Source organism: Mustela putorius, unplaced genomic scaffold (genome assembly GCF_011764305.1).
Source record: "Mustela putorius furo isolate JIRA1106 unplaced genomic scaffold, ASM1176430v1.1 tig00003898_pilon_pilon_pilon, whole genome shotgun sequence".
NCBI lineage: Eukaryota > Metazoa > Chordata > Mammalia > Carnivora > Mustelidae > Mustela > Mustela putorius.
In genome coordinates, this window is record NW_025422047.1 from 29,479,783 (window position 1) to 29,505,429 (window position 25,647).

Consider the following 25,647-nt stretch of genomic DNA (forward strand, 5'->3'; position numbering starts at 1 on the left):
ACTGGACCACTTTTTTACACCATACCCAAAACCCAAATCAAAATGGATTGAGGACCTAAATGAAACCATAATTCTAGAAGAGACCACAGGCACTAATTTCTCTGACATTGGCTGAAATAGTATTTTTCAAGATGTGTCTCTTGAGACAAGGGAAACAAAAGCAAAAATGAACTATGTGGATTTCATCAAAATAAAAAGCTTCTGCACAGCAAAGAAACAACCAACAGAACTAAGAGATAGCCTATTGAATGGGAGAAGGTATTTGTAAATAACATATCTAATAAAGGATTAGTATCCAAAATATATAAAGAACTTCACATAAGTCAATACCAAAAAATCTGACTTAATAATGTGGAAGACATAAGCAGACATTTTTCCAAAGAAGAAATCCATTTGGCTAACAGACACATGTAAGATGCTCAGTATCACTTATCATCAGGGAAATGAAAATCAAAACCAAATTGAGTTACCACCTCATGCTTGTCAGAATAGCTAAAATCAAAAACACAAGAAACAGCAGGTGTTGGCAAGGATATGGAGAAAGAAGAACCTTCTTGCACTGTTGGTGGAAATACAAACTGGTAAAGCCACTGTGAAAGACAGTATGGATGTTCCTCAAAAAATTAAAAATAGAACTATCTTATGATTCAACAATCACACTATTGGGTATTTATCCAATGAATATCCCTATTTCAAAGGGATATATGCCCCCTTATGTTACTGTAGCATTATTTACAATAGCCATATTATGGAGTCAGACGAAGTGTCTATCAATAGATGAATGGATAGAGACATCTGGGTGGCTCAGTCATTAAATGTCTACCTGTGGCTCAGGTCATGATCCCAGGGCTCCCTGCTCAGTTGGGAGCCTGCTTCTGTCTCTGCCGCTCCTCTTGCTTGTGTTCTCTCTCTCTCTCTCTGACAAATAAATAAACAAAATCTTAAGAAATAGATGAATGGATAAAGAAGGTGTGGGATAGATACATAATGGATTTATCTATATATAGATATACAATGAAATATTATTCAGCTATAAAAAAGAATGAAATCTTGCCATTTACAACAACGTGGATGGATCTAGAGAATACAGAGCTAAGCAAAATAAGCCAGTTAGAGAAAAACAAATACCATATAATTTCACTCATGGGTGGAATTTAAGAAACAGAACAAATGAACAAAGGAAAAGTAAAGAAAGACAAACCAAGAAATAGATACTTAACTATAGAGAACAAACAGAGGGTTACCAGAAGGGAAGTGGTGGGGGGATGGGTGAGCTGATGGGTGAAATAGGTGAAGGGCATTAAGATTACATTTATCTTGATGAGCGCTGAGTAACATATGGAGTTGTTGAATTGCTATACATCAAACTAATATAACACTGAATATTAACTACTCTGGAACTAAAATAAAATAATTTCAGGTAGGGACACCTGAGTCACTCAGTTGGGTTAGGCATCTGCCTTCAGCTTGGGTCATGATCTCGGGGTCCTTGGATCAAGTTCCACACCAGGCTCCTTGCTCAGTGAACCATGTGGTAACCACAAACCAAAAACCTATAATAGATCCCCAGAAACAGGGGCACCTATGTCGCACAGTCAGTTAAGTGTCTGCCTTTGGCTCAGGTCATGATCTCTGGGTCCTGGGATCAAGCCTTGGGCTTCCTGCTTAGCAGGGAGACTGTTTCTCTCACTCTCTCTCTCTCTCCCTGCCACCCCCCTCCCCCGGCGAATTCTCTCTCTCTTTCTCTCAGATAAATAAAAATAAATAAAGTCTTAAAAAAAATAGATTCTTAGAAACAAAGTGAAAGGAATCCAAACGTAACAACAGAAAATAAAAGGAATAAAGAAGAACTACAAAAACAGCTAGAAAACAATGAACAAATGTCAATAAGCACAAACCTATCTATAATTATTTTAATGTAAATGAACTAAATTCTCCAATCAAAAGGCATAGGGTGGCTGAATGGATTAAAAACAAAAACAAAAACAAATCCCATCTATATGTTGCCTATGAGAGACTTACTTCATATGTAAAGATAAGATACATAAAGACCACAAATGAAGGTAAGGAAAAAGATACAGAAATAAAAAGAAAGCTAAGGTAGCAATACTTATATTAAACAAAATAGTCTTTAAAACAAAGACCATGATAAAAGACAGAGATGGCCATCACATAATGGTAAATGGGTCAATGCAACAACAGGTGTAACATTTGTTAATATTTATGCACTCAACATAGGAACAACTGAACATATACGGCAACTAAAAACAGATATAAAGGGAGAAATTGACAGCAATACAATAGTAGTGGGGGACTTTAATATTTCACTTACATCAATGGATAGAACACTTAGAAGATCAACAAGTGACACATTAGACCAGATAGACTTAACAGATACACAGACCATTCTATCTAAAAACAGTCAGTATCCTTGATGAACATAGATGCAAAAATCCTCAACAAAATATTAGCAAACCAAACTCAACAATACATTAAATAGATCATAAATCATGATCAAATAGGATTTATTCCAAGGATGCAAGGATGATTTAACATCAGCAAATCAATCAACATGACACACCACATTAACACAATGAAGGGAAGAAAATCATACGACAAACTCAATAGATGCAGAAAAAGCATTTGACAAAATTCAACATCCATTTATGACAAAAAGTCTCAACAAAATAAGTATAGAGAGATCATACCTTAACATAATAAATGCCATATATGACAAACCCATAGGTATCATACCAGTCCTTTCCTCAGGAAAGATCAGGAACAAAGAAGAATGCCCATTTTCAGCACCATTATTGAACAATGTATTGGAATTGGAATTGCCACAACAGTTAGGCAAGAAAAAGAAAGAAAAGGCATCCAAGTTGTAAAGGAAGTAGTAAAATTGTCACTATTTGCAGATGGCATGATACTATCTATAGAAAATCCTAACAATTACACCAACAAACTGTAAGAATTATAAATGATTTCAGTAAAATAGCAGGATACAAAACTCACTTTCAGAAATCTTTTAAGTTGCTATACACTAATAACAAACTACCAAAAAGATAAATTAAGAAAACTATGCCACTTACAATTACATCAAAAAGTATAATATACCTAGTAAAATAATTTAATGAAGAATATGAAAGACCTTTACTTTAAGACATTTACTTTAAGACGTTGATGAAAGAAATTGAAAATGACACATAAATTGAAAGATTACTGTGCTTATGAATTGGGAGAATTAATATTGTTAAAATTTCCATACTATCCAAAGCAATGTAGAGATCTGTAATCTCCAATCAAAATCTCAATGGCAGTTTTCACGTAACTAGAAAAAATAATCCTAAAATTTGTATGGAACCACAAAGACCCTGAAAGTTGTCTTGAGAAAGAAGAACAAAGCTGGCAGTATCATGCTCCTGGTTTTAAACTATACTCCAAAACAATAGTAATCAGAACAGTATGGAACTGACACAAAAACAGACACAGATCAGTAGAACATACAAAAGAACCCAGAAATTCACACTTATGTGGTCTTAAAACAGACTCTTATGTGGTTAATTAGTTTACAACAAAGGCTGCAAGAATATACAATGGGAAAAGACATTCTCTTCAATAAATGATGTTGGGAAAACTGAACAACTACATTCAAAACAATGCAACTGGAACACTTTCTTATACTATATACAAAAAAAAAAAAAAATACCCACCCCAGAATGGATTGAAGTGCTAAATATGAGACCCGAGACCATGAAACTCATAGAAGAAAACTTAGGTGGTAAGTAAGCTATTATCAAATAGCTATGACCTTATTAAATGTAAGAATTGGGGAAAAAAACAGCTATTAGCTATTTCAGTCTTAGCGATATTTTCTTACCTCCTTCTCCTCAGGCACATACAACAAAAGCCATAAAACAAATATGACTACATCAAACTAACAAGCTTTTGTACAGTGAAGGAAGCCATTAACAAAATAAAAAGGCAATCTGCTGGATGGAAGAAGACATATCTGATAAAAGGTTAACACGCAACATAGATATATAAGGAACTCACACAATTCAATATTGAAAAAAAATCCGATTAAAAAATGGGCAGAAGAACTAAATAGACATTTTCTAAAAAGGCACATGAAAAGATGTTCAAAATCACTAATCGTCAGAGAAATGCAAATCAAAACCTCAAATGAGATATTACCTTACACCTGTCCAAATGACTGTTAACAAAAAGATAAGAAATAAATGTTGGTAAGGATGTGGAGAAAAGGGGACCCTCATGTACTGTTGGTCAGAATTTAAATTGGTGCAGCTATTATGAAAATCAGTATGACATTTCCTCAAAAAATTTAAAATAGTACTATCACATGATTCAGCAATTTCACTTCTGGTTATTTATTTGAAAGAAAAGAAAATACTAATTAGAAAGACATATGTACCCCTGGGCTCATAACAAAATTATTTATAGTAGCCAAGATATGGAAGCAACCTAAGTATCCATCAGTAGATGAATAGAAAAAGGTGTGTGTTTGTGTGTGTGTGTGTGTGTGTGTGTGTGTGTATGTGTGTACACACACAAACATATGGAATGGAACATTACTCAGCCATAAAAAAGAATGAAATCTTGCCATTTGTGACAACATGGATGGACCTAGATAAAAGATATTATGCTATGTAAAATAAATGAGATAAAGACATATACCATATAATTTCACTCATATGTGGAATCTGGAAAGCAAAACAGGAACAAACAAAACAAAATGGAAATAGACTCATAGAATGAACAAACTGGTAGTTACCAGAGGAGAGGGGAGTGGGGAATGGGAAAATTGGTAACAGTAGTTAAGAAGTACAATATTCCAAGTATAAAATAAAATAAGACCGTGGGGGTGTAATGTGCAGCATAGGGAATATAATCAACAGTATTCTAAAAGCCTTGTATGGTGACAGATGGTAACTGGACTTACTGTGGCGATTATTTTGTAATGTTATATGAATGTCAAATCACTGTTGTAAACCTGGATATAATATAGTATTGAATGTCTATTATACTTCAATTAAAACATAAAAATTTTTAAAAATGGAATAAGAGATCTTCGGGCAGTACAATCCTCCTTTCTCTTACAACTTTCCCAATTCAGTTTCCTCTCTCACCTGCATGAACAAATGTACCAATTTGGAAACACTCAAAAGAAATCAAGATATAAACTAATAAGTAAAAGGACAGAAAATTTTCTTCATTTTTTTTGGAAATCTGAGAATATGATTTTTTTTTTTTTAATTAAAACCTTGTGAAGACACAGGAATCATACTCAGGAAATGAAACTGGTTTGATATAGTGTCAAATTATATTTATTGAGGATGTCCCCAAATTAATTCCAAATTCACTCCTAGAGGTTTTGTGGAGAAATGTCCAGGAGTCATTCCTGCAGAAACCACTGGCCCTGAATGGATGCAAGTGGGGAGACAACCACCATGCATAGAACAAACAATGACTTTTTCCCCACACACACCAGTGGTGTCCCCATGGGGCAGCACTGTATACTGTAACCATTTTGGAGTGATCTTACCTTCACATTCATGCTGGGACCCATCTCTGGAAAATACTGTCATGCTGTAATATAAGCTTGTAGCACACTCAATTCAATTCTGCGTAGCCCTGTTCAAAACCAAACCTTTAAAGTTTATCTTTTCAATCTCAGTTTCTTCCCCTATCTACCTCCTCATATAAGATCTCTGAATGGCCCTATCACTATTTTTCTTGTTAGGAGGAGTAGATATCAGTAGCAAATAAATCATTCTTACTTTTCAAACAGATGTTTTAAACAGAAAAATCTGTGTTCTTTTGAAATACCTTTATTTTAGCAAGTGTACCTTTGACTCCTTAGTGGATGTAGGATTTTACGTTTTTATTCTCCACAAAATAACCTATATTTTTTTCTTTCTGCCCTGGCACTCCAGAGCTCTAGCACTGAAAACAGAACCTGCAGTTCAGAAAACCCCTGCACTTTTATTGGCCTTGAAACTATGCAACATAGCTAGACACATAATTGAAAATAATAAGGCCACGGTAAATGGGATGGCCCCAGGGTAAAACACCCAAGGGACTCAATTGATGTCACTTTGCATCAATGTCCATGCATCATGGTAATTGAGGTAACATAACCAATTACCACATTTTAATTAGAGTTCTAAGAACTTGAGAAAATTTGCAATGATGAGACAGCTCACTTTAAAATGAAAAGAGAAGGAAGGAAGGCAGGCAGGAAGGCCAGCCTACATAATATGTTACTCAAGCTTGTTTCTTATAAGCAGAGGTTGCCTAAAATAATGTTTTGGAGTCTTCTTGATTTCCAATGCATTTTCTATCTCTCAATCTTATTATTTGGTGATGTGCTTTGAGAAACCAAGTATTTTAAAATGCCCTTTTGTGACTAAAATAATAGCACTCTCACCCAAATATGACTGATGGTTTTAGAAATTTATGACCAAAAAAATTCTCAAAAAGTGACCTTGGCTTATAATTTCATTTCCTATCTAAGTGTTTCTCACCATTGTAACTTGGAGATTCATTCTAAGTTTTAAGTCAGTGTCTGAACACAGTGACACATTATTAAATTACATAAATTTCTTTGGCTCTGGTTGCTAAACAAAAATAGACCTAGATTTCACCTCACCCACCCCCCCCTCAAAAAAATTAAAGGCAGAAAGAATTACTGCATTTAGAAAATAATTTTGACTTGTGGCAATTATTTTTATAAGGCTAGAGTTTAAGTGAAAAACCTCCTGTAAAATTTTAGTGCTGCTACATAATCAAGTAATTATGTAATTACTTGTACTTAATTACTTACAAGAGAGATGGTTGTTAAAAAATCTTTATACATGTCAAAAACAGCTTTCTTCTTTAGAATATTTCTAGCCAAGCTTCAAATACCAAAAAGCTCTTTTAAAAAGTAATTTCCAATAAGTTTCTTTTTCTTTCATAAATTCCTTACCATTTTTTTCAGATATATGAAAGTGCATTATACACAGCTCTCTAGTCCCTCCCTCCTGTTTCCATTCAGCGAGAAAAAGAAAGGGAGAGAGGAAGGAAAGAAAGAAATGCTTTTAGATTTCAGTTGAAGGGGTTGATGTTAAATGTAAAGTACGTGCCCTTAATGTGAGGATTTCCAGTAGACAATAGTAGATTTTCAAGGGAAGTTGAGAAATTTCCTTTCCTTGAGTATTGCAGTTGAAAGCCATGACCAAGAGCTTAGCCCAGACTTTGCCCCTAGCAGCAATGTGATTGTGGCAAATTTTCTAGCTTTTCTATGCTTCAGTTTCTTCATCTATAAGATGGAGGTAAACTATGATATCCGCCAACTTTTATGTGAGGTTTAAATGAATTAAAAGTTGCAGAGTTCTTTGAATAACTGCTGCCTCAGAGTCAATAAATGTTAGCTGCTATTATTATTTATTACAGGGACCGAGTCTTATTTATCTTTGTAATAGTCTAGAAATCAATACATTGCCTGGCATATGGGGCAATGAATTTATTTTTGCTTAATAAACACATGAGCAAATGGCAGAAAAGTGAGTAGTAGTGGAGGAAATCTTGTACAATAGATTCTGTGGATGACATAAGCTCTCCTTTCCAGCCAGAACTGGCCAAACCTAAACCAGTTAAATTAATTCTAGGGACACCCCTCTCAGCACTGATTGATTTTATTTCTCCATCGTTCTCTTATTACTTTAATTGATGTATTCTGTTTTAGGCTAAGGTTGCCCTTTTTTTCCCCTCAGTTTTCTAAGGTACAAGCTTAGTTTATCAAATTTTATATCTCTGTTCTTTTTTTAATATATGCATTTAATGCTATAAATTTCCCTCTAAGCACTACTTTTGCTGCATCTCACAATCTTGATGAATTGTATTTTAATTTGTATTTAGTTTAAAATGTTTAAAAATTTCTCTCAGTACTTCTTTAACCCATGTGTTATTTAGAAATGGATTTTTAAATCTCCATGTATTTGAGGATTTTTTAGCGGACTTTCTGTTACTGATGTCTAGTTTAATTCTATTGTGGTCTGAGAGCATACATTGTAGGTATGATCTCTGTTTTGTTTTGTTTTGTTTTTAATTCGTTAAAGTGTATATTGTGACTCAGAATATTGTCTGCCCTAGTGAATGTTCCATGTGAGTTTGAGAAGAATGTGTATTTTGTTGTTTTTGAGTGAAATTTACATAAATGTTCATTAGAATTAGTTGCTTGATCATGCTGTTCAGGTCAGTTGTAGCCTTACTGGTTTTCTGCTTGATTGATATATCAGTTACTGAAAGAATAAAGCTAAAGTGGAATCCTCGGCACTGGTTGAAATCTAGCTGCAATAATGGGTTTTCTGGTTTTCCGTGCAGTCCTATCAGTTTTTGCCTCACATATTTTGATGTCCTCTTGTTAGAGGCATACATGTTTAGGATTGTTCCTTCTTCTCAGAGTATTGATCTCTCCATTATTATGTAATACCCCTCTTTATCTGTGATAATTTTCCTTGTTTTCTGAGTCTGCTTTGTTTGAAATTTAGTCCAGTTTTCTTCTGATCGATGTTAGCATAGTATATCTTTTTGCATTCTTTTAACATTTCTGAATTTTTGTATTTAAAATGGAGTTCTGTAGACAACATATAGTTGGATTTTCCTTTTTTTAATCTACTCTGAAAATCTCTTTTAATTGCAGTACTTAAACCATTCACATTTAAGGTGATTATTAATATAGTTGTATTCATAGTAACTATTTTATCTTCATTGCATTTGTTCTTGATTTCTTTTCCTTGTTTTCCTGCTTTTTAAAAATTTAAATGGAACATTTTGTATTATTTCATGTTGTCTTCTCTTTTAGCATATCAAAAATTGTAGTGGTTATCCTCGAACTTTTAAGATACATGTTAAACTAATCCAAGCCTGCCTTCATATAACACTATACCTTTTCACATACACTGCGGGTGACTTATAATAAGAGTTTTCTCTATTCTTCCCACATATCCCTTATATTAACTGCCATTCATTTCCCAAAGCATTGTTACTATTACTACTTTATGTAAGCAGTATCTTTTAGCTCAAATAACAATAAGAAAAATGGTTTTATTCTACCTTCATTTATTCCTTCTCCATTGCTTTTTCCTTTTTCTGATCTATTTAATTTTCCATCTTCCTGAAGAATATCTTTTAACATTTCTTGCAGGAAAAATCTGATTACAATGAATCTCCTCAGTTTTCGTTTGTGAAAGAAAGACAGGATTTTTTTCTTGTGATGATTTATATGTATTCATTCCAGTTTCTTTCTTCTTTGCATGGTTTCTGATGAGAACTTCACTGTAATTCTTGTCATTGTTCTTCCATAAGTCAGGCATTTTTCCCCCTCTGACTTCTTTCAAGATTTTCTCTTTGTCTCTGGTTTTCTACAGTTTGAGAATATGATAGGCCAGTTTGGTATTTTTCTTGATTCCTGGTTCTGGGTTTGGTGTGTGTCATTAATTTTGGAATATTCTCATTCATTCCACTTCAAATATTTCTTGTTCTCCATTCTGTCTTTCTGCTTTTATGGTATTGTGATTACACATCTGTTGTATCCTTTAAAATTATCCCAAAGTTCTTGGATGTTTCATTCTTTTTTAGCACTTCTTTTCCTCTTTGCATTTAGATTTGGAAGTCTTTATTGACTATCTTCAAGTTCATCAATTATTTCCTTGGCTGTGTCCAGTCTAATAATAAGTCTGTCAAAAGAAACTCTTCGTTTCTTTTACAGTTTTTTTTCCCTAACATTTCCTATTGATTCATTCTTAGAGTTTCCATCTCCATGCTTATACTACCTGTCGGTTCTTGCATATTGTCTACCTTTTTTTATTATAGCCCTTAATATGTTCATCATAGTTATTTGGAAATTTCTGACTGATAATCCCCAAATCTGTGTCATACCTGGTCTGATTCTGATGCTTGCTTTGTCTCTTTAGACTGTTTTACTTGAAAAAAATGCAAAAGTAACATAGTTTGTCAGTTGCTATTTTTTACCCATCAAAAGAAAGGGAAATTAATGACATATTCCTGTGTTAGAGAGGTGAGAATGTGTTGCAAGCTAGCATAATTATGTATTTAGCTACTTATCAGTATCCTAAAAATTGTCACACCCTTTGGCCTACTGTTTATTCTTCTCAAATTTACTTTCAGAAAATAATCTGAGCCCTTTATATGAATAGTTCTATCATGTTTTATTTAAAAAATCAAACATAAATGAAAACAGTATGGATTTATAATATGTATTTAAGTAAACTGTGAGTAAGTTGTTGGAATATTTAAACCCATTAAAAATCACGTTTTTCAGAAATGTTTTTCAGGTCCCATTAGTTTGACTTTCGAAAGAGCTCTGAAGTCCATCTAGATTAGCCTACCTATACACCACCTTAGTCAGAGTTGCTGGCATCTCTCATAAAGTGTTTAGGATACTACCCAGCACAGACCAAGTGCTCACGAAATGTTCATTATTCCTCTTACCTGCACCACTGCAATAGCGTCTAAAGTTGTCTTCTTCCCATCAAGTTTTGTTCTCTTTCCAGTCTGATCTCTAGCCTGCAGCCCATGTAATCTTTTAAAAAAACACTCATCTGATCATACCACTCTGCCTGCTTCTCCAGACTTATTTCCAGTCACATACCCTGTCTCTGCAGGCCAGACGCACTACCTGCTGTCAGGCCCCCAAATGCAGCATGTTCCCTCCTGCCTGAGAGCCTTGTTCCTTCTGCCTTCACCACTCACCATGCTGTGAGTTGCCTCCCAGAAAACTCTTATTATCCTGCGCAAATCAGCTGAAGAACCGCTTCCTCAGGCAAGCTTTTCTTGACCTCCTGGAGTAGATCAAGTTTGCCTCTTATATCTTATCACAGATTGTAATCTTACCCACTAGGTAAATCCTACCCACTGAAACTTGTCTGTTTTATTCAGGACAGGGGAATCAATAAATATGTGCTGAATGAATTTGTTAAATATATATTTATTGAATGAATGACATTTTCTGCAAAGTTCATATTAATTTGCTTTAGTCTATGTATTTAGTTTTTCTTCCTGTATCAAACTGCCATTAATTCAGTCTTCATCGACCCACTTCTCCACCTTCTCATATATTCATGGTTTCCCAACCAGAGAAATCTCTAATTATATTTATGTCATCCCATCCATGTACCTTGAATTAGTTAGAGGTGAGCTAAGATATTGAAACCCTCATCCCTCCTGGTGTGTGTATGGGAGGTGGGGGTGGGGAGGGGGTATGGTGGGCAGGGTCTGGGAGTAATCAGTAATCTTTAGTGAGTAATCTCTTCCTTTCTTCCTTCCTGGTAAGCAAGTCTATATTAGCACTTTCCATATGTCATAACTTGAAGAAGATTGGGAAGCACTGGTCTAGACATAATAGGTATTTTTTTTTTTTAAAGATTTTACTTATTTATTTGACAGAGATCACAAGTAGGCAGAGAGGCAGGCAGAGAGAGAGAGAGGAGGAAGCAGGCTCCCTGCAGAGCAGAGAGCCCGATGTGGGGCTCCATCCCAAGACCCTGGGATCATAACCTGAGTGGAAGACAAAGGCTTTAACCCACTGAGCCACCCAGGTGCCCCTAGACATAATAGGCATTAAGCCTTAATACCAACCCCGCTGATCTTGAAACAATAGTCACATTTAAATTTTGATTAAAGAAAAAACATAATTGAAAATACCACTAGGGTCAAATAATTTTTTTATCCTGCTATAGGAAGATCAGATTTACTCTAATTTTCTTTTTTATTCAGGTCTAATATTATAGGTCTATTGTTTTACTTGAGTTGTGTTTATGATTTTTTAACATGTAAATGACTAAGTTTGCTGAATGTCAAGAAAAGTTTTTGTATTGTCATCGAGGCGGTTAAAATTGAAATACCAAAATTGAAAAAGCAAATTTTTGCATAGAAAAGTATAGTAAAGCAGGATAGTAAAGGCAGATCCATAGGCCCTAAGTCTAAAAAACTAAAGGTATTTTAACTTAGGTTAAATATTCTTTCTGCAGTCATAATACCATCAGTATATCACTACTGATTATGCATGAGTTGGATTCTGAATATTTAACCTATTTGCAAGGAAGGTTTGTTGCCTGATTCCACTGGGTCATGGAATTGGAAGGGACTGAACCTATAGGCAGATAATCAAGAGTATCTTGAGTACCTACTCTGTGGTCAGCATTGTTCAGAGATTTATCTACACAGAAGTACTACAGGATATGGTCACCACCCTAAAGAAATTGGCAAGCTATATGGAGTGATACTAAGATAATATCAACATAAATGAGACAATAATTAATCCAGGCTGTATTTGGGCTGGAAATGACAGCACCAATTACAAAACTAAATACAAAGCTGCAAGATATTTGACAGGTGAGTCTGTGCTCAGTGATTGGGCCATACTACGTAGTAAGTATTCATTGAACATTTGTTGAATGGATAAACAAATGTCAGTAGTAAATTGTATGATTCTATCACTGGTGTAGAATCAAATGAGAGAGAAATCACTGAGGGCAGAGTATCCAGATCAATCTTTATAGAGAAGTTTAAGACTGAATTTTGAGAGACTTGGTGAGGGCAATGGAAACCACATTGATTCATTCAGAAAATATTTATGGAATACTTGCACGGCAGAGGCATGGCAACATGAGTGAGCAGGGGATATTCATGAGGCAGTTACTGTGGTGAAGGTCAGCTTTGGAAGCATTAAATTAAATTTTGATCATTTTTATTTGACCAGATTATGGAATGCCTTAAAAGTCAGAATAATTTAGAAGAGAAAAAAGCCACTGAAAGTTGTTGGTATTTGTTTTGTTTTGTTTTTAATGACAGGAGTAACACCATGAAAGGATTTATTTTAGGAAGCTTGGTTTGAGAAGTGGTATGTAGGATTATCTTGAACCACTTTGTTTTTTCCCTTCTGTCTTTAAAGAAATCTAGGGATAGATTTTTCACAAACTTTATGGGAGTTTATGAGAATGTTTAGTTGCCCTTTCAATAACAAATCCTTCTGGTGAATCTCACCTACTTTTTCTTGCTGCAGTGTAATTCCATTTCTTGAGTTTGGAGTTATGAAAATAAATAACTTTTTCATTGTCCTAGTCATAGTAACCTTCCAAATGCTGTGGAAAACAAGCCCCCGTGTAGCCTTTTTCCCACCAGATAAAATAACACTCAACTCTCTTGACCTACCTTAAATGGTTTGTTTCTTCAATGTTAAAGAACATTCCTTGACTACTAAACTTTAATTGTATCTAACTAACTAGATTCTCCTACATGGCCCCGATTTCTCCCCTTGTTTTTACACTTAAGCAAGAGTAAGTATCATGACAATTACTTCTAAATATTAAAGCACTAGAAGCTTCTAAGATAGTATAAGAAAAGCCAACCTTGTCCAATGTGGGATAAAGAATTTTTACTTTGGTGGAAGCTAAACATATCTGGTGTTCTCTGTATTCCTCACCTTGTCACCATCATCATTTGTTAAGTGTTACCTTCTTAGCTCTTCATATCCTCTTGTCATCTCCAAGGACTGGAAAGGAGTTATGGCAATAAATATCTAGAGAGTTTTCCCTTCCTCCCTAGGACACCAATACATCTAGTCATGAGCAGGAAGGGTCAGCCCCTTTGCAGCAGGCAAGCCATCGACATGTGCAGGCATTGTGAGGAGAGAAGAGAAGTTAGCTAAGGATTCAAGGCAAGTCCTGTCTACTCTGTGGTGTTTCCAGCTGGAACTTTAATGGGCCAGGATGGCCTACTGGACCTGCCTACCCAAGGATCCTACTCAGGGAAATTAAATTCTCAGTTAAAGAGCAATGTGCTCAGCCAGAATCCTCAAGGGCTGCACAAGGATGAGGTGGGGATCCAGGTGCCCGTATATTAAAGGTTGTTTCTGTAAGATGGCTAACCCATGTCATTCAAATTGATGCACATTGCAATCGGTTGAACTCACAGGACAAAAGTGCAGAATGTGAGGGGCTCCAAAGAATCCTTGCCTTTTTGCTCTCTTTCTTGTTTCATGGTCTGAAAGAAGCCACTTCAAATGAGAAAGGGAATCCAATTTTCAAAAAGCAATCCCTCCATATTTTTTTTTCTTTCTGAGTGGCACTCATACAGTAGCAGGGGTAAAATAAACAACGATGTGTTGGATTTTGTTTCTCTTTATCTATATGACATTTGTGTCATCACCGGCGCTCTAATCCATATTCAGGTCTTCATGTTTGGTGTGCAGTAATATGTAAATTATCTTGCCAGCTGCATGGAGCAGTGTTTGTTTATTCTATTTCTTTTGGCACTTCACAGAACTGAATTTCTGCCAAAATGGGGCTGCTTCGGGGAGCACTAATGCTCCAGGAGGAAGTTTTGAAAGGAAACGCACATCATAAGTCTTCACTCTGTGAAGCAGCAAAATCAAAACAAACTTTCTGTTTACTAAAATATCGGTATTATGAATGTAAAATAATGTGTTTGTTAAAATATAATGAGCACACTGCCCATCTCCAGGATGCTCGGTGTATGTGGGTCTTGGAAATGAGGACACAATGCTGAGAAAGCTGGTGCATTTTTATTCTTGGAGAGAAAGTAGGTGAAATGAAACAGACAGAGACAACATCTAGAAGTTTAAGGGGAAAAGAAATATTTCAACATGCATATTAATCTCTGGAAACACATGGCATTTACATGCATTTAAATGTGGACAGCTGTGGCGTTTAAGTGTTAAAAAATTTCATTAATGATGCATAGAGCTATCTACTTCTGTTGGCAGGCCTTTCAGTCTTCAATCTGACACTTCCTTTTTTATCCAGCAAGCTAATTTCCCCTCTTTTGTGAGTAGTAACTGTTTTCACACTACTGCTTACCCAGCAAGCCTCCTTATTGTTTCATGGTTAATTATCTTCTCCAGCTTCACCTTCCCCAGCGTAGGGAGCAGGACTGTTCCTCCCCAGCACTAATGAAAGCTGGGTTTTATGGGTACACTGTGTAAATAAATGCAAGGTCTGATCAGGCAACATAATAAATGAGTTCCTAAAGTTTATGGAGTCACAGCTCATCTAGTGATTTTACTAAATAACGAGAGAAAATGATTAATTTGGTGGGAGGAGGGACTTTAAATTAGGAGAAAAAAATAATGCTTTGTTACCTTGGTATGGAGCCTATCTGCAGATAAACATAAGGGTTCTCTATTTCTCCAAGTGTTCCCCACGCTTCCTAATAGCAGTGATGATGTTTGCCAGGAGAATGTCTTGTGTAAAGTAGACCTTTGAAAAATATTGTTGATTTGGGAGGAGGTGGAGGTCACCTACATTATATTTCCCTGATTGCTTGCTATTTATTAAGGGGAAAAGAAAAGCAGTCAAGGTTTATGTAGTTAACGTACGCTACGCTGTGCACGGAGTGCAAACAAAGCAGAGATAAGTCACAAATGCTACTGTTGTTGAGTGCGTGGAGTAGTAAATTCAGCAGGTCTTGCCCATGTAATTAGCTCCACTGGCCGGTCAGTGGCCTGCCTCCCTGGACTATAAACTCAGCATATTCTCTAAATTGCCGGCTTAAAGAATCCATATCTGAAGGGTTTGAGGCTCTAGTTATTTTTTGTTATTTTTGCCTTTGCCTTGCAAAAGGATTTTAAGGGATTAAGGTGACACTAAACTTCTAATATTGCCTTATTTTTTTTTTTAATTTACAAAATGAACTCACATTTTGAGGTCATTTTTTCTCTAGAATGAAATTTACATGTCTTTGATTTGGGAATCTTTGATTCGGGTTACAGTTTGAATTAACGTCCTGACATTCAAAACTCTCAAGTGCCTCCTCCATGAGAGACCAGGACCAGAGCTTCTGTTGCAATCAAGATGGAGTTTTTAAATCTAATCGGATCTTAGGATCCTTAGTATTTCTCTCTTGAGATCGAAAAAGAAAATCCCCCCAGGGATTCTGTGGTTTTAACATGTCTAAGGATTCTAGGAATCAAAAGTATAAAATCTCAGGAAACTTACATCAAAGATGTTTATTACCTTATAGGAAAATTCATCCTGAAATTTCAAGCAGCTTTTCCAGCATCAAGTGTAACTTGCGTACTCTCCCATCACTTTCATGGAGGGAACAGTGACAACGCAAGGGAGGTGTCCTAGCAACTCTGAGAATGTTTAGCTCTCCCTAAGTCTGAATGCCGTTATCTTTAAAGGAGCCTATTAAAGGTATAAATCACATGGAATAAAATCAGATAATAGAAACAAGGGTTAAGCCATCATAAGAAAATGAATTATAGATGAGCTGCCTGTTAATCATCTTAAACCTTGGGCCAATCAGATGAAAAAGTCAGAAAAGCAAGATAAGTTTGATTGATTGGGAGGGAGAAGAGACTGAAATTGTATGTACCATTTTTGATAATCTGGTTTATCAAAATTGGCCAACATTTTAGTCTTAGGTTTTTTTTTTTCCCTCTAAATGGTGCACTGTAGTCACAGTCTTAGAATTAAAAAAACAAAAACCAAACAAAACTTCCCACCGCTTATTTATCTGAGAGGAATAGACGACTAAGAACTAGAATAACACCGTGTTGGCTTTTCATATGTACCTTGTTGAGAATGAAAAGACACACAATTTTCTCAGCTAATATGTGCTTTGTAAAGGGCGATATTTGGTATTTGGCTTTTCAGGCCGACCTCAGCATGTTGGCAAGGCCGTCCTTCCACATTAAGCTACCTCAGGAGCATGCCATACATCTCGTGTTCTTAGATTTCGGTCTGAAGTTGGAGACCCAACTCTATGTCACAGAAAAGCCCAGGGTGCTGGGAAATTTCCACTAGTTGACAGCGCCTTTAACCTCCTCTTTACTACGAATATGCTCTGCAGGTTTAAAAAAAAAAATGTAGGTTTTTGTATTATTGAGAGGTCCTTATCATAAAGGAGGGACAAGAGTCTACTTTTCGCTAAAGCAAAGGTGAGGCAAAATTGATCTCCAGAGGCACAAAACTCCAATGTTCTGTCAGTCCTGACAGTCAAAAGGCAAACACCAAACAGCTGAAAGGATGCCAGCAAAATGAGGCCAGATATTACTTTAGGGGGAAACAAGTTATTTACGAGACTTGGCATGTGGTTCTGTCACTGACTCCTAAATAGGTTTATCACATGTTAGAATGTAGAAAATGCCACCATCTTATTGTGGTTGGGGTTTTATGACTTTATTGAAGTTATGTCTCTTCTGTGCTTCCTTTTGTTTGTTTTAGTTGTATATGATACTGAAGAGGTCAGATCAAGACATCCTTTTATTTAAAAACCTGTTCCTAAATTCTTTTTTGCTTATTTGTTTTCTTTTTTTTTTTTAATTTTTTATTTTTTATAAACATATATTTTTATCCCCAGGGGTACAGGTCTGTGAATCACCAGGTTTACACACTTCACAGCACTCACCAAATCACATACCCTCCCCAATGTCCATAATCCCACCCCCTTCTCCCAAACATCCCCCCCCCCCCCGCAACCCTCAGTTTGTTTTGTGAGATTAAGAGTCACTTATGGTCTGTCTCCCTCCCAATCCCTTTTAAGCCATTCTGAATTTAGTTACTTTCTTGAAACTCCAGAGAAAAATTTTCAGGGAAACAAAAGAGTGACAAAGAAGAGCAAGATTCCTAATTTTCTCATTCACTCTGTTGTGAATATGATGAAAGTTTCAATATGTTTGCATATAAAGCAACAGTTAAGACAAAATGATTTATTTACCAATGGTAGCAGATGATTTTTTGAGTTACTTCCCGTAAAACATTCGGAGTTGGGTGGGAAGGGACCTTTTTCCTACAGTGGACACCTAACAGATATGAGTAATGGTTTATACCATAATTAACATGCTTAAAGACAACATAGCTTGAAGCAAGGCATCTGACTATTGCCATGTAGCTATAGTACTACCAACACTGAGACTACTGCACCTATGAGTGAGTTAGTAATTATGACAATATCTAAATGTCTTTAATTGATTGGCACAAAGATACTGCTTCTTTTTTTTTTTAAGATTTTATTTATTTATTTGAAAGAGAGAGAGATCACAAGTACGCAAAGAGGCAGACAGAGAAAGATAGGGAGGAAGCAGGCTACCCACCAAGCAGACAGCCCAATGCAGGACTTGATCCCAGGACCCCAAGACCATGACCTGAGCTGAAGGCAGAGGCTTAACTCACTGAGCCACCCAGGTGCCCCAAGATACTGCTTCTTGATCTGAATAGTAGTCCTGGGGGGCCGGCTCTCCAGTGAAACTGAAGTTGTAGAAAAGAAAGAAAGCAGTGCTTCTATTTCATGGATCCTTCTTTCTTCTGTGGAATTCCTTCCTACAGCCTCAGGATCACCCTGCTTATTGAACCTTATACATTCTTTGGCTTCCATGGTTTCTCCACTTCCATTCTTCTTCCAAGACTGATGCTGGAGGACCCAAAAGGTGGTGAAGAGCACCTGGTAGGACAGGGCTCCTGATTTCAACAGCAATGTTACTGGGGAACCAGGATTTCTTCAGGCTATTCTCTGGCATATACGATGCTCAATCCTGACCTTCCCGCCTCTAGGACCTGCCTTCTCTAAGGTTACAAGTGACTTTCTTCTTGCTAATTCAATGGTCTTCCCTCACCTCCCATTCTTCTTATCTCTTCTGCTCTTAAAACACTCTAAACTACCCACTGCTTTAAATGTCCCCTTGTCTCAACTTCCATGATATTATAACAGTCCTCCTTACATTTTCCTGCTGTTTGTTTCCTTTGCTGGTTGCTCTTCCCTCCTATGAAAGTACCCATAAAATTCTATCCCATCTGCCTTTGCTTCTTACTGTTCCCTCTTCTTGCAATGTCCCCTTCCCCCATACTTTCTCTTGAGCTCCTTTCTCTTAACCGTAGCATATATATCCTTCAAAATAATAGACAATAGTAATGATGGCTAAACTCAAGGCAGGGAAGTCTGTAGGGTGAAAAGAGGCAAGACAGAACTGTGAGACATCCTGTCATCTAAAAGGCAGCTGAAATGGATTTTATGAGGAGGCTTAGCATCAAAGTAACCAAAGGAGGAGGAAATTTTCAAGAAAAATGGAGTCAAATACTACAGAGGAATCCAGTAAAATAAGGTCAAAGGAGATTGGACCAGCCCAGCAAATAAGGGGCCTATTAATCCCACTCCTGTCTCCTCAAAAGAGCCAAATGCATCAAAACGAATGAAGTTGAGCTAAGAGAAGTACTACATACAGGATGCTCTTTTCTTCAGCATTTCTGACGATGATGAGCATGCACACACACCGAACTAAGAAGGATGTAATAAAAAGATCATCTTTATTGGTAATATATGCACCAAAATATACATGAATTCAGATATATTATCTGAATGTAATATTTTTTACAAAAATTTACAATAAAATTTACAATATTTTTGTAATATTGTAATATTTTTATAAGCAAGTTCCTTCAGAGAGTGATGAAGTCCTGTTATGTTTGATGGTATTACAGGCTCTGAAACTCAATGAGACTGAAGACTCCTGTTAGCTTGTTTGTTTATTTTATTTTATTTTTATATTTTAAAAGATTTTATTTGTTTGAGAGAGAGTACACACAAGTGGGCGAGGGGTGTAGAAGGAGAGGGAGAAGCAGACTCCAATGTGGAGCTCGAATCCAGGATCCCAGGATCATGACCTGAGCCAAAGGTAGAGCCACCCAGGTGCCCATTTTTTTTTTCCTTCTTTTAATTGGGGTAAAAATAGCATAACATAAAATTAATCATTTTAAAGTGAGCAGTTCACTGGCATAGAGTACATTCCCATGTTGTGTAACCAACACTTCTAATTCCAAAACATTTTCAGAAGGAAACCCCACAGGTGTTGAACAATTGCTTCCCTTGTCCCTTCCCTTAGGCCACTGGTGACCACCAATTTGTATTCTATCTCTAGGGACTTACCTAGTCTGAAATTTCATATAAATGAAGCCATACAAAATATGACTTGATCTATGTGGCTTTTACTGAGCATAATGTTTCTGAGGATACTAGCTTTTCTAATTGAGAGGGGGCACCAGCTAGAAAGTCAGAAATTCTCTACGTGATTTCACCATGGCAGAATGTCACCTTTGGATCTTTCCCCAGATCTTTTGAAGAGGTCATGGGACCACAGCCCAGTCTTCATGCAATTCACGCAGGAAAGGTTTCTGAGAACCTGCTTTCTGCCAGGCACTGTTTCAGGTTCTGGGGCTCTTCTGGAAACAAGACAGACAGAGCCCCTGTCCTCATGGAGTTTACATCTGGGAAGAAACCCCCCTGATTCTTAATTTTGGACTCTCTTTTTTGTCCCTGGGCCCTGTTGAGAACTAAAGCAATTTTTTGCTATTATAAAACTCACTTTAAAACAACATCCAGTGGATTTTTCCTTTTCAACTATTTCAGAAATGTCGGTATAGTCAAGACTAGGAAATAATGTCCATGTCAGCACTCATTTTAGTACAATTTGTGAGATGACTTTGGGTTTTACTTGTCTGTTTTGGGTTTCTGATCAGCTTTGTTATTGAAAAAGAGCATTCGCTAGAACAGTTTTTGATCATTAGTGTGAGATAGACTTTCAAAGCATTTTCTGAGCTGAGACAAGTTACTTTAACATTATTGTCAATCTGATAGATAGTGAGCAGGATTTGATTGCTCTCATGTGTCAGTTGTGATAGAATTTCACAGACAATGGACCTGCCTTTAAAAAAAAAAAAAGATTATTTTCAGGAAATAGAAAGTGCTTGAGTTATGGGCCTTGCTGAGGGCTGGGCAGGTGTCTTTTCTCCTCTGGTTATTCCTGAGGGATAAGCCCAGTCAGGACAGACAAAGACAAACCTACACCCTATTTATAGTGTAGTAAAGGAGTGAGTAAACTGTCTAATTGATGTTTGTTTCATTAAATTTCATGCATGTGGTTGTGCTAAAGAGATTAGTCAGCCAACCACCAGTCTTCATGCAAACATAGTTATGCTTATTTCATTGTCAGCCCTGTCCTACTTCAGCAAAGGGAATCTATGCTGATAGCTGTCAGTCATTGGTGCCTACTGTGTGCCAACCTCATGCCCTCTCCATAGGACTTGACATATATATTCTCTTTTGAAGCTCCCAACACTCCCTAAGGTAGATCCAATGTGCTGTGATTATCTTGGGTATACAAATGATAGAACTGAGGCCCATTAAATAGTTGAACTAAGTCACTACTAAACTGTTAAATAACTTGTCCAGGACCACAGAGCTAACATGTGAGAGAAGAGAGTCAGGATTCACACTAAGATCTATTTGAATTTCTGCCCTAAATCCCCAAATGATTGATAAGCATTTAGTGAACATCTTTGCTTTTCATCCTATTTCTTTTTTCCTCTATATTTTTTCATGCTAACTCTGAATCTACCTCTGCCCAAAAAGAGGCAGATTACAACAAACTCCAAGTTCTCTTAAAAGCTGTCTTTCCATTTTCTGAAAACTAGCAATTTGTTATGGTTGTTGATGTTGATTTTGTTTTTAAAAAATTTCCACCTAAGTCAAGTTTAGGAAAACAATTTTGCATCTAATGCTCAGATACTCTGGTTTTAGATTTGGAGGGGGAGACAAGAAAAAATAATTGCATCAGGAAAACAGAACAAATATCTGAAAGTTGTAATTTCCCCTTCTTTAATTTAACTCCCTTATCCTGATCCATATATGTAGTCTCTCTCTACTGTCCATAACCTTTGCTCTAAGGTAAATACACAGATCTTTACTCAGTTAATGATGTTTCTGGTTTTTAATCATTTTTATTTATTTGTATGTTTTTGTTATATTCTACTTTTCTATAGATAAATCTCTATTCCCAGAACTTTGCAAGTGGTATTGCTGAATGAAGTCCTGGACCTGAAATAAATAGGAGGAACACAAATTGCAAGACCTCCTAATGGTTTTGCCCATTTTGAGCACCAGAAGTTTGACTGGAACATTTTGTTCATGCTGATCTTTTAGACCTTCTTTAGTTTTTCAAAAGATGCAACTATATCATATCAGACCATATCTGTTGGGTTGTTTTATAGAATGTCGGGCTCCTTCATCCCCATTCTTTAGCTGGTAATGTGTTTCTCCTCTCTTACAAAAACCCACTAAAATTTTAAGAAAAATCCTAGAAATGCAATCCTGGGAGACCTAATTCAATTAAAGCCATATAAGTACAGAAAGAAGTTAATTCTGATGTATGTGACTTGCTACAGATGGAATCTTGATTCTTTCATCATCATCATCATCTTTTCTCCAGCCTCTTTTACTTTTTCTGTATGTATTGTGGTGAAATAAAGAACCTACTTCCAAGAATTAAAAACAAAACAAAACAAAACAACAACAACAAAAACCAACCACCAAAAACCTAGCATGAATTAATCCACTTGTTTCTTGAGCAGTTCTTGAAGGAGTCTGTGTGTGTGCAATTATTTCTGTAGAGCTTTAGGTTTAGGACAAATTCTACACCAATGAAGCAAGTTTATGAATGAAAGAGCCTCACACAAATTAATTTAACTCAGAATTATCTTTGGAATTGCAGTGTCTCTATTGGAACATCATGAACTACTCACCATCCTTTTGGTTTCAGTCAAGTATTAGATTTTGTCTAAATCCATTTTTGATTTATCACGTTATGAAAGACAGGAATATTTGTGCCTTTTGAAAAAGTACTAGACAGTTTCTCTAGAAAAATAACAACAAATGGTTAATTAGCTTGAGCATTACTGGCTGCTGAGCTATCATCAAAGAGAGCATTCGACCAAATAATTTTCCTGCCAGTTACATCTCTCTATACACATATCATTTCTTTCAAGGATAACTTTTTAGTTATATAAATATCCCATGCCCTTCCTCTTAGAAACTTTCCATACATACTTGCTCCCAGGGGAGGTTTAATGTTTGAGGTTAAATCTTGAGGAAATGGAGATTTTATTGAAAATATTGACAGAATTTAATCCACAACAGAAGGGAGTGAATGAGGGCAGAACAAATCACACTTCTTTAATACATAAAATTTTAAGTCCGAAGTCAGTGATTTCCTAAAGATCTTGTCAGATAGTCCCAGGAATTGACATATAAAAAATTTCAGCAATTACAATAAATTAAAGAGAGTACAGGAAGAGAGACTTAAGGAGGGGAAAGGACAATATTACATCCTAAAGTTTCATGTTTTTCCTGTGACAAATCTCCACCCCAACTACTAGCTGAGCAAAAGATTTGTTCTTTAAGGTGCTGCTGTAAGTTTTCCACTTCCTGAGGCTTGCATTTGTAAAGCCACAGAGGCAGCATTTGGTCAGAAAACGACTGTGTCACAGAAGACAAGTCCAAGTTACAGGCGTCACTTGGGCTAAGCTCCTGACACACACCCAGATAGCACAATTCCTGCATCTGGTGTGAGCCCACGGGTTTAGGACTCTCAGAGAAAACCCGTGCTGCTAAATGTTGAAGCCACCAGAGAGTTACAAAGAGAGCGTCTCTGAAAGACCAGTTCAATTATTTATTAGCACTCTCAGAGTCTGGTGTCAGGCAAGATAGTATTTGAAATTAATACACTATTTGATTAGACTGATTGATTGTTTCTACAGCTGAAGATTTTAACATTCACTAGCCATACTAACTGGTCATTAGTGCTTCCTTTATCAGCAAGCAAAGAATAAACAGAAATCCTAATAAAAATTCATCACAGTGAATGTACTCCATACCTAAGTGAGTATGATGACTGCCAGTGTTCTACATGAACTGCTCTAACATTGGCAGCATGAAAGGTTTCTGTCAGAAAATATAAAAATGTCCCTTAATTAATGTTTACTTTGTAACTGGACTCTTTTAAACTTAAGTAGGCTATACAGATAATCTCTTACATATCCAGTATAATAAAGTGCTAATGGGTATTTTACACTTAATGAGGTTCTGTGGTATCCTTTAACTACTAGTGCCAGGAAAGATGGAGGGCTTCTTAGGGAAGTTTTGTGAAGTTTTGTGTTTCTGGCAAAGCCTTTCCCCAACCCCTACTGAGGAATAAAAGCATCATGGCCTGTTTTTCAACCAGACCCTTAAAATAATTCTGAATTGTAATGCAAATATGCTGACCTATTATACTATGTGACATCTCTCTCTACCTACCAGGTCATGAATCCTTTATGGTTTTTAGGGCAAATTGAAAGCAATAATAAGGAGGGAAGGTAGGCAGAGAGAACCCTTTATGAATTGACTCAAGGCCACTCTCGAGCAATGCTGCATGGACTAAGAGTTAGAGCTACCTAATTTTGACTGCCTCCTCGGTTTTTCACAAGCATTAGCTCAGTAGTATTCAGAATTATCTCAAAAGATCGATAATGCTAGCCCCCTTCACAAGTGATACGAAGAGATCAGCACTCGGAAAGGTTAAGCAACTTGCCCAAAGCTGGTAGGTGGCAAGGTCAGCATTTCAACTACTTGGCACTGGTCTAGAGCCATGCTTATCTGTTTGACTACCCTGCATAAACAGAAGCTGAGCTACAGAATTCTGAGTTTCTGTATAGGTGAGCCTATCAGGGCCTGCATACCTGTATCACCTCTCTTGGTTCTGGCATGAATCTGGACAGCTGGGCAGCAAGTGAGGATGGTGAGGGAATCTGGACAGAGTCCAGGAGCCCATTCACCCACGATGTCCCAGACTAATCTGTCAGGCTCTACCTAAACCAAGTTAAAGCCAGAACATCCAAGGAAAGATCAAGGATCCCAACTGTGCTGGCAGAATGAAATGTAAGAGAATCTGGGCTGAGTCAAACTTGAGAGTCAGGAAGTCTTCAGATAGTTGTTATTCTAGGTCTGGAGGGGAGGGTTCCTGCTTATAATAAACAGGGGCAGGACTGACAATAGTGAGGCAAGTTCATAAGCTCGAAGTAGAATTTCTGTCATAGGAAGAGACTGGGGAATGGAGAGAGAGAGAGAGAGACTAAGAGAACCAGGGCTCAAGACTCAGGGTCCAATAGCATGTAGGTGAGAAAACCAGTCAAGTGTTGTCTATCTTGGATCTATTTGAGAACAGGGCCAATTTCTGAAAGTGAATGCAGAAGAAAAGATGGACAAACAAGGGTCTCTGGCCATGAATGGCTCTACAGGTGGTTGGTTACAAGCCTATTTTATTTCCCCATGGCAAAAGCTGCTTCCAGTGGAAAGCCCAAGCATATAGAAGAGGGGGTCTGCCACCTGTGGCTGTAAATGGTATTCCACTGTGGACTGCTAGACTAAGAGTATCAGAGCGAATGTGCCTTCAAGATGTCACAGGCTGTACTCTTTCTACCTTCATTTACCTCACAGTTTTATCTTCACCCAATCCCAGGTTAAAAATGTAAAAGAATCTAAAGGAAATGGTTTATTCCAAAAATTACAACTTGACTCTAATAATCTTACATTTTAATCTATGTTATTGCCTTCAGTGACAAATTACTATTGATAGAAAAACCCATTTCAATAATTTTGGATGTTATTCCAGAGGAGAATAGAGCTGATAATTATGCTGTCTTTCAAATCCATGCTTGGGCAAATTTCTTTCCTAACTCTTCCAAGAGATTTTGAATGGATAAAATGTTCATGCTTGTGTTCCCTAATGCT

At 36.7% G+C, this 25,647-nt stretch overlaps 1 protein-coding gene across 5 annotated transcripts in view; it reads left to right on the forward strand.

Moving 5' to 3' along the window:
* Nucleotides 1–25,647, forward strand: part of AKAP6 (A-kinase anchoring protein 6) — a 514,317-nt gene that overhangs the window by 478,121 nt on the left and 10,549 nt on the right. The gene's annotated exons all lie outside the window — the stretch shown is intronic.